Source organism: Mesoplodon bidens (assembly GCF_964165515.1).
Source record: "Mesoplodon bidens genome assembly, chromosome: 6".
NCBI lineage: Eukaryota > Metazoa > Chordata > Mammalia > Artiodactyla > Ziphiidae > Mesoplodon > Mesoplodon bidens.
Window position 1 is genome coordinate 46,939,127 of NC_138162.1, and position 11,320 is coordinate 46,950,446.

Below are 11,320 nucleotides of genomic sequence, written 5' to 3' on the forward strand. Positions count from 1 at the left end.
TTTAAGGGCCTTCTGAGAGGAAGCCCTCCAGGTGTGGTAACTGCTCAGGCACCATGAATCTGCTCCAGGGGCCAGTGGCAGAAGGGCCTTCAGTGAGGTAACAGCACTGTTCTATCAGCCTTACCTGCCAGAAGCTTATGCTACTATAAAGAGAAGCATGAGGACTTCTCTGGTGGCGCAGTGGTTAAGAATCCGCCTGCCAATCCAGGGGACATGGGTTCGAGCCCTGGCCCGGGGAGATCCCACATGCTGCGGAGCAACTAAGCCCATGCGCCACAACTACTGAGCCTGTGAGCCACAACTACTGAGGCTGTGTGCTGCAACTGCTGAAGCCCGCACGCCTGGAGCCCATGCCCCGCAACAAGAGAAGCCACCGCAATGAGAAGCCTGCGCACTGCAATGAAGAGTAGCCCCTACTCGCTGCAACTAGAGAAAGCCCGCTCACAGCATCAAAGACCCAACTCAGCCAAAGATAAATAAAAAATAAATAAATAAAATAATTTTTTAAAAAAGAGAGAAAGAATCATGAGGTTTTGGTCAGAGACCTGTTAAGCTCTGAGGAATGCCTCATTATACTCCACATTGACTTCAGTTGCTTGTATAAACTGGACCCCACTAACTTGGCATCATGCTTTGCTGTTCATAATGCATTTTCACACATATTATCTAATAGAAAGGAAGTGGTGTAAGAGAAAGGCAGTCTAGGGACTTCCCTGGAGGTCCAGTGGTTAAGACCCTGCTATTCCACTGCAGGGGGCATGGGTTCGATCCCTGGTCAGGGGAACTAAGATCCCACATGCCATGCGTGGCCGAAAAGGAAAAAAAAAAGAGAGAGAGAGAGAGAAAGGCAGTCTAGCATGGCAGTTCTCAAACCTCGAGGTTCATTGAAAAAACACATTCCTATACTGCACTCTTAGACAGACTGAGTGTGAGGGTCTGACCACCCTTTGAGTAACACCAGTGGTGGTTCCCAACTGGGTGTTAGAATTTATTAAAAATACAGCCTCCTGGGCTGCCCTGGTGGCGCAGTGGTTGAGAGTCCGCCTGCCGATGCAGGGGACACAGGTTCATGCCCCGGTCTGGGAAGATCCCACATGCTGCGGAGCGGCTGGGCCCGTGAGCCATGGCCACTGAGCCTGCGTGTCCGGAGCCTGTGCTCCGCAACGGGAGAGGCCCGCGTACCGCAAAAAAAAAAAAAAAAAAAAAAAAAATACAGCCTCCTGTGCCCCGACCTCCTAGAATTAGTTCAGGAGTAGGATCTGTGCTCAGAGTTTGAGCGCTCTAAATACTACAGGTGATTCTGCTCTCGCATGTTCAGCAGATTGCCCCCAGGGAGCTGCAAGCTGGAAATGTATCCTCCCTGAAGGTGGGATAGTATCAGTTTGCTCATCACCCTTAACACAGAGCCTGGCGCATAGAAGGTGCTCAGTATAAGTTTGCTGACTAATTACTGCCTTCTACTCTGTGCTCTCCATTGGAGTTCAGTGTTCTCTAGCATAGTAGAACCATTCAGTATTCTCTAGCATAGTAGAGGGGAGATATCTGTATGGCAATGAATGAAGTATAAAGTGGTCCCTTCTGAAATTCCTGTTTGATATAACTCAAGAATGCCTGAGTTCATCACTGAACGTATTTCTTCCTCATACCAGCGGAAGTTTGAGGTAAATGTTTTCTGCTCTTCTACAAAAAAATGCTACATTCATAAAAAGGAAAGGCAGTTCTTAGGCTTATCTTGGCCCCCCACAGATATCCAACTGCCATCCCCTTCCATGCCTCTCATAGTCTTAATTTTTGTGCTTTCTTACTGCCTAAATGCCTGAATTCCTGAGCTGCCTTCCCAGGGAACCAGGGTCCTCTAGCCATCAGCTTTACAATTAAGCACCATTCCCCTCAACAAAGCTAACAATAAAAACCAAATGTGATTAAATGTCCCATTGAATCTTTATGAGAACACTTTGTATCTGGTGGCATGTTACCATTTCACAGATGAAACTGAGATTCAGAATGATTGTGTACTTTGCTTCAGGTCACATAACTTGTAAATGGTGATGCTGGGATTTCAACAAAGCCTGGTCTTAATTCGAGAGCTTGTGCTTGAAACCCTGTGCAAGCAAATATAATTTTATTTAAATGAAATCATTGGATACCGTGAGATTATAACTTATTAATTCTTTGCAGAAAGGAAGAGGAGCTTAAATGTTCTAGGAGGGAACTTTGGTCTGTTCCCATATGGTCTAGAATTCATTATTCACAAATTTTCAGGGCTGCTTCTCCTTTATGGCAGTATGGAGATGCCTGCTGCTGCCCTGTGATTTAGGTGCACACAGGTAAAGAAACTCCCCATCCTGGGGATGGAGGTGTTGGAAATCAGGAGCAGTAATTTTACTGTTCTGAGGCTGCTCCTACTGACTTATTTAATACTTTTTTCCAGAAAATGATTTGGTAATGAGTCTTTCACTGCTGAACAACTACTTGATACTTATGTTGTACATGCTTGTATTGTAAATGCTCATGAAGTCCAGAAGGGATTCTTTCACTCAGGCACTGTGGCGTGTAGAGAGGTAATCTCTATCCTCTTCCCGGCGGCCTCCCAAAAGAATATAAAATCTGAGAAGAAATGGAAATCACAGCTTTAAAGACTTAAGTGGTGGCAGCTCAGAGAGGCAATTTCCCGGTACAACATCGCCACCTGCCTGATGCAGGCACTAAGTACACCCCTTTTAAAAAGGGGGGTGGCTATTAATGTGTTGCCAAGCTGAACGCCTGATCCATGCATAGAGGGCTTAGGACTCTGCAGCCTGCTGTCCCCATTTTTGGGTGGGTCAATTCAGACTTGACAACTAATAAGGAAAAGGTCCAGTCTACTTACTTGTCAAATGGAGATTGTATATTTAAGGACACAGTGACCTGGCCCCAACAGCATCTCAGTGTATATGAAAAAGGGGCAGCTATTGTTTTGGAGAAACTTTCTTCTCCATTACGTATACAACCTGAAATAAATCCATTGGTTTAATGGGGCCCTTGATTCACAGAGGTTCTCCTTAAAGCCTAACCCTTGTTCACTGATGGTTTGGCTAAGTTGGATCCTGTCAGTGTCCACCGGGCTGCTTCAGCTGTTCAAGTGCTGCTCAATATATGCCATCTTGAGAACTGGTGTGGTTGTCCACATAGTGGGCAGAACTCAAGGCCATTCTCATAACTCTGGCCAATACTCCTTTTGATGAAAGATTTTTTTTTATTGATTCTTGGGATATTGCCAATGAGTTAGCTGCCTGGTCTGCTATCTGGTCTGCCAATTGGAACACTATAGACTCATAGATTAAACAACCCTGGCACCTCTGATGGGAACACTTTAGACCCAAGATGTGCAAGGGTGGGGGCAATTAATAATCTCTTTGTCCCCTAGATCCACCACTGCCACTTGAGTCAAATAGCAGCTGCAGCTGACATTCTGTGGACATGGCTGATTCTTAATTCTTCTGCTGTGCCCAATGCCATCAATAGCAGCTCTCAACATGGACCCCCTTTAAGCAGGTACAAACACACGGGCTGGCAAAACCTTGTTTCATTCTTACTGTTATAAATTCACATGCTTTTCTGATGCTTGAGAGGTTTTAGTTTATGCCAGCTACAACCACTCAGTGACACTGCTTGTGTGACTTAACCAATGTTAAGCCTGATCCAAATCAAGTTTAATGAAAAACCTGATCAGAATTACCTGTGCCTGTTTGGGTTTGCATATGACTGGAAATGGGCCATAGAATATCTCTCCATTGGGGATGGATGTTTTTTTTGTTTTGTTTTGGGTTTTTTTTTTTTGGCTTATCTGTTGCCTTCTGTAATTATTGGCAATGACACCAAAGATCAGCAGGTCCGTGTAAACTCTGTTTCACTAGACTACATCCTGACTGTCTGAAATAATATCCTCTGGTCTCCCCGGGACAGTTTTCTGACTCCAGGACCCCCACAGGCATATTTAAGGTCAATACTGCAGGCTAACTTTGTCTGGCTTGTTTGGAGTCCTATTGATAGTAACCTTAATCAAATGCTGTATGAGGCCATTTGAACAGATTTAGTTCTAGCCTCTGTTGGTTAAATTAATCAGAGTGGTCAACAGAGTGGCATGTGTTTGTGAATTTTGCCAGAAGCCAAGACGTGGAGGGACAACAGGTAGATTGATGGGGAAAGCAAACTTTCATGGGCCCTGAGCAGCCCTGCACATTTTTGCTGGGTATGCCAAGTATGCAAGGTCCTGACTACTATTTACCCAGGCCGTTCCTTAGGGTGGTGATTACAGAGAGCAGCTTTGAGCACTGAAATTATATAAAGTCAGGCATTTGCTTCAAAATTACTAGGTGGGGGGAAGAATTGAATGAGGGTATAGATGAAACAATATTGTCTAAGAATTTATGATTGTTGAGTCTGGGTCATGGGTACATGTGGGTTCAAAGTGCAGACTTTGTTATCACCATAAAAGCAGTGAATTCCCAAACTCAGTGCTCCTCTTCTGCAGCACAAACCCATTGTATGTATTACATCCTTCTGGACCCTCCACATCTCTCCCATGGGACCCGAGGCAAGTACCTGATGCTCATGCTGCTCGCTGTGCCTTGAGTAATAACATTTTCCTTTGACTTAGGAGTCTCCTGTCTCCTGCCAATATTCATAAAACAGTAACAGGCTCTTATTAGCTTGTAAGTAGGGTAAAATCCCAAACCCTGATAGGTATCTGTGTTTTTTGGGAGGGTGAAGGATGCTCTGGTGTTTGCTTGAAATGACCAGGCACAAATTTAGTTGTGTAATTTTGTTTTTACATTGAGGGGAGAAAATTCAGTTTATTAAACTTGTCTTGCAACTGTGCCAAATTCTGCAAAGCTGGAAATTTAGAACTTTTTAATTTCATCACTTTTTCAGCTTTATTTAAAAGATTTAAAATAATGAAAAATCTCAGCCATTTACAAAAGTAGAGATATTAGTATTATGAGCATCCATATAGACATCACTCAGTTCAACAATTTTCAGCTCATAGCCAGTCTTCTTCTATATCTGCTTCCCATCCTTGATAATTTTGAAGCATGTTTATAAAATCATATAATTTCATTTGTAATATATTTTATTTTAAAATCATTAACTGGAATTTGCTTTGTTTTAAAGTATCTCTGTTCTTTGAATTTCTCAAGAGCTATTTTGTGAACATAGGGTATATTGCTCCACTAATAATAATTATAAGAAAAGCATCACAATTCTCCTTCTCCCTGACACCTGAAATATTTTGGAGGTAACCAAAGCTGTACATAGTGGTAAATGTATCGCTTAAGCTTTTTAGTTATTTTAATAAATCTACATAAATACACGTGAAGTTGACATTATTGTATCACCAAAAGTTGACTCTAGAAGAAATGAAAAACTTGGTAGTACAATAATCACTCAAGTAATAGGAAAAGTTATCAAAGAGATACATTCAAAAATGTTCTTAAGTGAGATGATTTTGCCTTTTAAATGGACTTTTTTTTTTTTTGCGGTATGCGGGCCTCTCACTGCTGCGGCCTCTCCTGTTGCGGAGCACAGGCTCCGGACGCGCAGGCTCAGCGGCCGTGGCTCACGGCCCAGCCGCTCCGTGGCATGTGGAATCCTCCCGGGCCGGGGCATGAACCTGCGTCCCCTGCATCGGCAGGCGGACTCCCAACCACTGCGCCACCAGGGAAGCCCTGGACTTTTTATTATGGAAAATATAAACGTATAAAAAAAGCATAAAAAACTTTATAATGAACCCCCATGTACCTGTAAACAAAAAGGACAAAGAGTGTCACCCTGATACAAACGGTCAAATGGAAACCCACTGCAGTCTCCCACGCCTTAGCACGCCCAGTCTTAGTACGCCTAGTCTTAGCACGCCTGAGGGGAATTCAGGATGGAGAAAAATGGGAAAATGGCATTCTGTGTTTTGGGTATGGGGCCACTAGATAGTTAAGATGCATATCTAAGGGAGAATTTCAACGACCCCAGATTCTTGCATCTTCCCATTCATAGAAAAACACTAAAGTCATTAGCTTGAGATATCTTTTTTTGTAATTAGCAGTAACCTTTCGCCAAGATGTATGCTTGACTACGTGTATTTTCCAGCCAAAAAATTCATATATAAACTAGCTCCTCCCCTACCTCTTCAGAGCAGTTCCTCAGAGCTACCTGAGAGGCTGTCTTCTGGGCTATTGTCCTCAGTAAGGTCTCCAAATAAAACTGAAACTTACTACTTTTACATCATATGTTTTTTTTCAGTCAACATACCCATGACCCAGACTCTATAATTATAAATTCTTGGACAATTTTGTTTCTTCTATATCCTCACTCAATTCTTCCTCATACCTGACAGTTTTTTTTTTTTTTTTTTTGATTTTGATTTTATTTTTTATTTTTGGCTGCGTTGGGTCTTTGCTGCTCCACACAGGCTTTCTCTAGTTGCAGCGAGAGGGGCTACTCTTTGTTCCTGTGCGCGGGCTTCTCATTGCGGTGGCTTCTCATTGCGAAACATGGTCTCTAGGCACGCGGGCTTCAGTAGTTGTGGTGCGTGGGCTCAGTAGTTGTGGCTCGTGGGCTCTAGAGCACAGGCTCAGTAGTTGTGATGCATGGACCTAGTTGCACCGCGACATGTGGGATCTTCCTGGACCAGGGCTCGAATCCGTGTCCCCTGCATTGGCAGGCAGATTCTTAACCACTGCGCCACCAGGCAAGCCCAACCTGACAGTTTTGAAGTAAATACCTGTCTTTATACAATTTCATGTATTATATATTTTGTTTTAAAAATGTAACTATAGTATCATCACATAACAAAGTTAAAAATAATTCCAAAAATCATAAAATATCCCATGTTCAAATTTCCCTGTCTTATAAAGTTTTTGAAACAATTTGTTTGTTTAAATCAGGCCCATTATCTTTTCTCTGTTAATTTACAGATTTACACTCTATTTTTCTCTTGTAGTTTACTTGTTGAAGAAATAATTGTGTTCTACCACCTGGATTTTGCTAATTGCATCTCCACGATGTCATTAATATGTTCTTCTGTCCCCTGCAAATAGATACATGTATCTTGAAGCTTGATTAGATTATGGTTCCCATGTTTTGTACAAGAATACTTCAAAGATGATATTGTGTACTTTTATCAGGAGGTATATAATACAGTAAGTCCAGTACATACGAACCTTCAAGTTGTGAAATTTCAAGTTGCAAAATTTCAAAGATGCATTCCATCAAAGTCAGGTGTGAGTGAAACTGCAGCTTGCCCTCCGTCTCCTTTTGCTGATGATCCTTCAGCTCTACCGTCTCCCACCTCCTGTCCCTCCTCCAGTCAGTAACTCTTCTTGCCTGTTCACTCGATGCCAGCTCCTGTATGCCAGCTGTTGTACTGTACCACTATACTTTTCAAGGTACTGTACTGTAAGATTAAAAATGTTTTCTCTAGTTTTTGTGTTTATTTTTTATGTATTATTTGTGTGAAAAGTATTATAAACCTATTACAGTACAGTACTATATAGCCGATTGTGTTAGTTGGGTACCTAGGCTAACTTTGTTGGACTTAGGAACAAATTGGACTTACGAACTTGCTCTCGGAACAGAAATTGTTTGTATGTAGGGGACTTACTGTATCTGACTGTCTCTCTTTTTTAGTGAATGTGAGCAGGCATTGATGATCAATGTTTAGACTCATTAATCATTAGGGGTTGCAAATGAAGATATTCTAATAGAATCTCTTCAAGTTGACTCCTGAGTCCTTTTGACAGAACCCAGTCATCCTTGATACTGTTCTTTTTTTTTTTAAACATATTATTTAAAAATTTTTTAAAATTTATTTTTGGCTGTGTTGGGTCTTTGTTGCTATGCGTGGGCTTTCTCTAGTTGCAGCGAATGGGGCCTACTCTTTGTTGCGGTGCGCAGGCTTCTCATTGTGGTGGCTCCTCTTGTTGCGGAGCATGGGCTCTAGGCACGCGGGCTTCAGTAGTTGTGGCACATGGGCTCAGTAGTTGCAGCACGTGGGCCGTAGAGCGCTCAGGCTTCAGTAGTTGTGGCGCGCGAGCTCAGTAGCTCCACAGTGTGTGGAATCTTTCCTGACCAGGGATCGAACCCGTGCCCCCTGCATTGGCAGGTGGATTCTTAACCACTGCACCACCAGGGAAGTCCCTTGATACTGTTCTTGCTTTCTGGTATAACAAGAGCTTCCTTACTTGCTTTGTGCATTTTCTGCTCCTGACCTAGAATCTGCCATTTCTCAAAGGAGCCCTGGTTCCTCTTAGTGGGAAATGGTATTTAGAGTCATAACCTGGGCACTAGGGGTCCTCATTGCTGTTGGATTGGTCTTTGTAGAAACACTGCCTTTTCAGTGGATATAGTTTTTGTTTATTTGTTTATATAATACATCATTTAAAAAATTAAATATTATTTATGATTATTTAAATGATTTTTATGGTTGCAAAGTTGTGATATTGTGATTTGTAGTAAGAAATATATGTTTGGTCTTTGTCCCTGATCCTGGCACAGAGCTCCTTAAAACCCTTGAGATTTCCTGAGTGATAAGAGCATAAAGGTGTCTTTTGTTATGTTAATGATGTTGCTTTCGGAAAGCACCTAAGGATGGGACCTGTTTGCCAGAGGAGCTAACCTGTGATTAGGGCTGGAACTTTTAGTTCAACCCCCTGGCCTCTAGGGAGGGGAGAGGGGCTGGAGGTTGAATCAGTCATAGCCAATGATTTAATCAACCCAGTGTATGTAATGAAGGCTCCATAAACCCCAAAAGGACAGGGTTTGGAGGTTCCAGACTGGTGGAGATTTGGGAAGACTGGTGTGCCTGGAGAGGGCATAGAAGCTCCATGCCCTTTCCCCATACTTTGCCCTGTGTGTCTATTCCATCTGGCTGTTCCTGAGTTATATCCTTTTATAATAAATTGATGGATCTTGTAAGTAAAATGTTCCTCTGAGTTCTGTGAGTCATTCTAGCAAGTTAATTGAATTTGAAGGTCATTGGAGCCTCCAATCTACTGTTGGTTGGTCAGAAGCACAGGTGATAACCCGGGCTTGTGATTGGTGTCTAAAGTTGGGGGTGTCAGGGGGACAGTCTTACAGGATGGAGCCCTTAACCTGTGGGATCTGATGCCATCTCCAGGTACTGTCAGTGTTCAGTTGATTTGTAGGACACCTAGCTGGTGTTGAAGAATTTCTTGTTGGTGTGGGGACCCCCACTCCACATACACACCTACGTGGTGGAATTGTTCACCAGAACCTGTTAAAGTCAAATCTGTAAAACAAGGTAAATGTAGAGAAGTCTAGCTTCTGTCCCAATCTTCTTCAACCTATTCTTTCCTACCTCCAATGGGTATCTTGTTTTTTTGGTTTATCCTTCAACTTAATTTAATAAAAGTAAATATGTGACTGTGTTCTTATTCTTTCCTTTCTTAGACAAACAGCAGCATCCTGCACACATTTTCTCCCTCTTGCCTTTTTTTTTTTTTTGCCTAACCACGTATCATGGAGATCACTCCATGGCTGTATATAGTGCCTTTTCCCATTTCTTTTTATGACTTTATAATATCCTATTATGTGCATGTACCATTGGTAGACATTTTTGTCTCCAATCTTTGCTATTATGAGTAGCGTTTCAAAGAAAGACCATATATCTTTCTGCATAGAGTACAAGCAGTGGTATTGATGGGTCACAGTGTAAATCCATGTCATTTTTGCTAGATATTGCCCACTTCTTTTCTGTATTAGTTAGGTTCTACAATAGACTGAATGTTTGTGTCCTTCCAAAATTTATATGTTGAAATCCTGACTCCCCTAATGTGATGATATTTGAAAGTGGACCCTTTGGGAAATGATTAGATCATGAGGGTGGAGCCCTCATGAATGGGGTTAGTGCCCTTAGAAAAAGAGTCTAGAGAGCTAGGTCTCTTTCTGCCATGTGAACATACAGTGTTAGCAGTTGTAACTTCTTCTGCAACCCAGAAGAGGATTCTCACCAGGACCCGACCAGGCCAGCACCTTCATCTTGGACTTTACCTTTCAGAACCATGAGAAATAAATGTTTGCTGTTTTAGCCACCCAGTCTATGGTAACTTGTAATAGCAGCCCAAACTGACTAAGACAAGGTCACATTTGGAAACAGAGACCACACCAGTTATGTGAACCAAAAGAATTTAATATAAAGGCTTGTTCATTAGGCATAATGTTATTAATAGCTGAAGGTAAAAGGAGAGCTTTAAGGCATCAAAAGGCAGCAACTGTAAGCAGCTACTCCCCACCCTCAGCTGAGGAAACTTAGAGGAGAGGTCCTGTGGAGCTGTAACTTGGAACTCCGAGGAGATGGTACTGCTGGACTGGTGGGAGGTTCTGAGTCTGATACGGGGAGCCTTATGGGACTGGGACCCAGACCTTGTAGGAGGAGAGGGACAGCTGATTCTGATGTCTCTGTGGGAGACAGGGGTTTGCAAGTATGGGGAAAACTGACAACTGAATTTGGCTGCTGCTATGCAAAGGTACCTGCTGCTGCAGAGTGAAGGCACTGCAGGGCCGGCTCCTGGGAATGGCAAACAAACAGGAAGCCCCCAGGAAGCAGACAGGAAGAAGCAAGTCCCTTCGTCTTCCTGTAGCCTCTCAGGCTCCCACTGTCACATCCTAACTTAGAGCCACCTGACCAAGCAGAAAGGTGGTTGGAGAGTCCTGGCCCCAGGATCAAAAAGCAGAGTACAAAAGGTTAGATTTGGAGCTGAGAGGCAGCAATTTCATAATCTCCACAGGTGTGGTAGAACTGTTAAGCATTTCAATTACCCAGTGCCTTTTCACCACAGCCTTAGCAAAGGAATATTTCGTCAGACTTGCAGATTTTTGCCGTCAGATGGTTCTTTTAAACAACACGTAATTATCTGCCCTATAAACTGTTCTGAAGTAGAGAAAAAGATGGAAGATATAATAGTTCTTACTGCTTTTATGTTTATCATGTATAATGGCTTTAACAATGCTTGTAAAACACTACACAACTATACAGAAACACAGCTGACACAGACTAATGGACAACTCTATGACCAAGGATAAAATGATTGTGCAAGATGGCCTAAACCATCTGTTGGCAAAAGCGAACAGTGGAATCTTCTGTATTTCTATCCCTTGGAAATTTTAGTTTATCCTGCTCAGATTTAAGCCTAGAACAGCTTTTGTTAAAAATTAAGGCTTTTCGTTAAAAAACGTTTTTACTCCTTGCTTATTTTAAGATTACCTACATTAAAGGGACCATTTAGAAAATACCCCCGTAGTTTGTTTTCATTTCATGTATATTTTG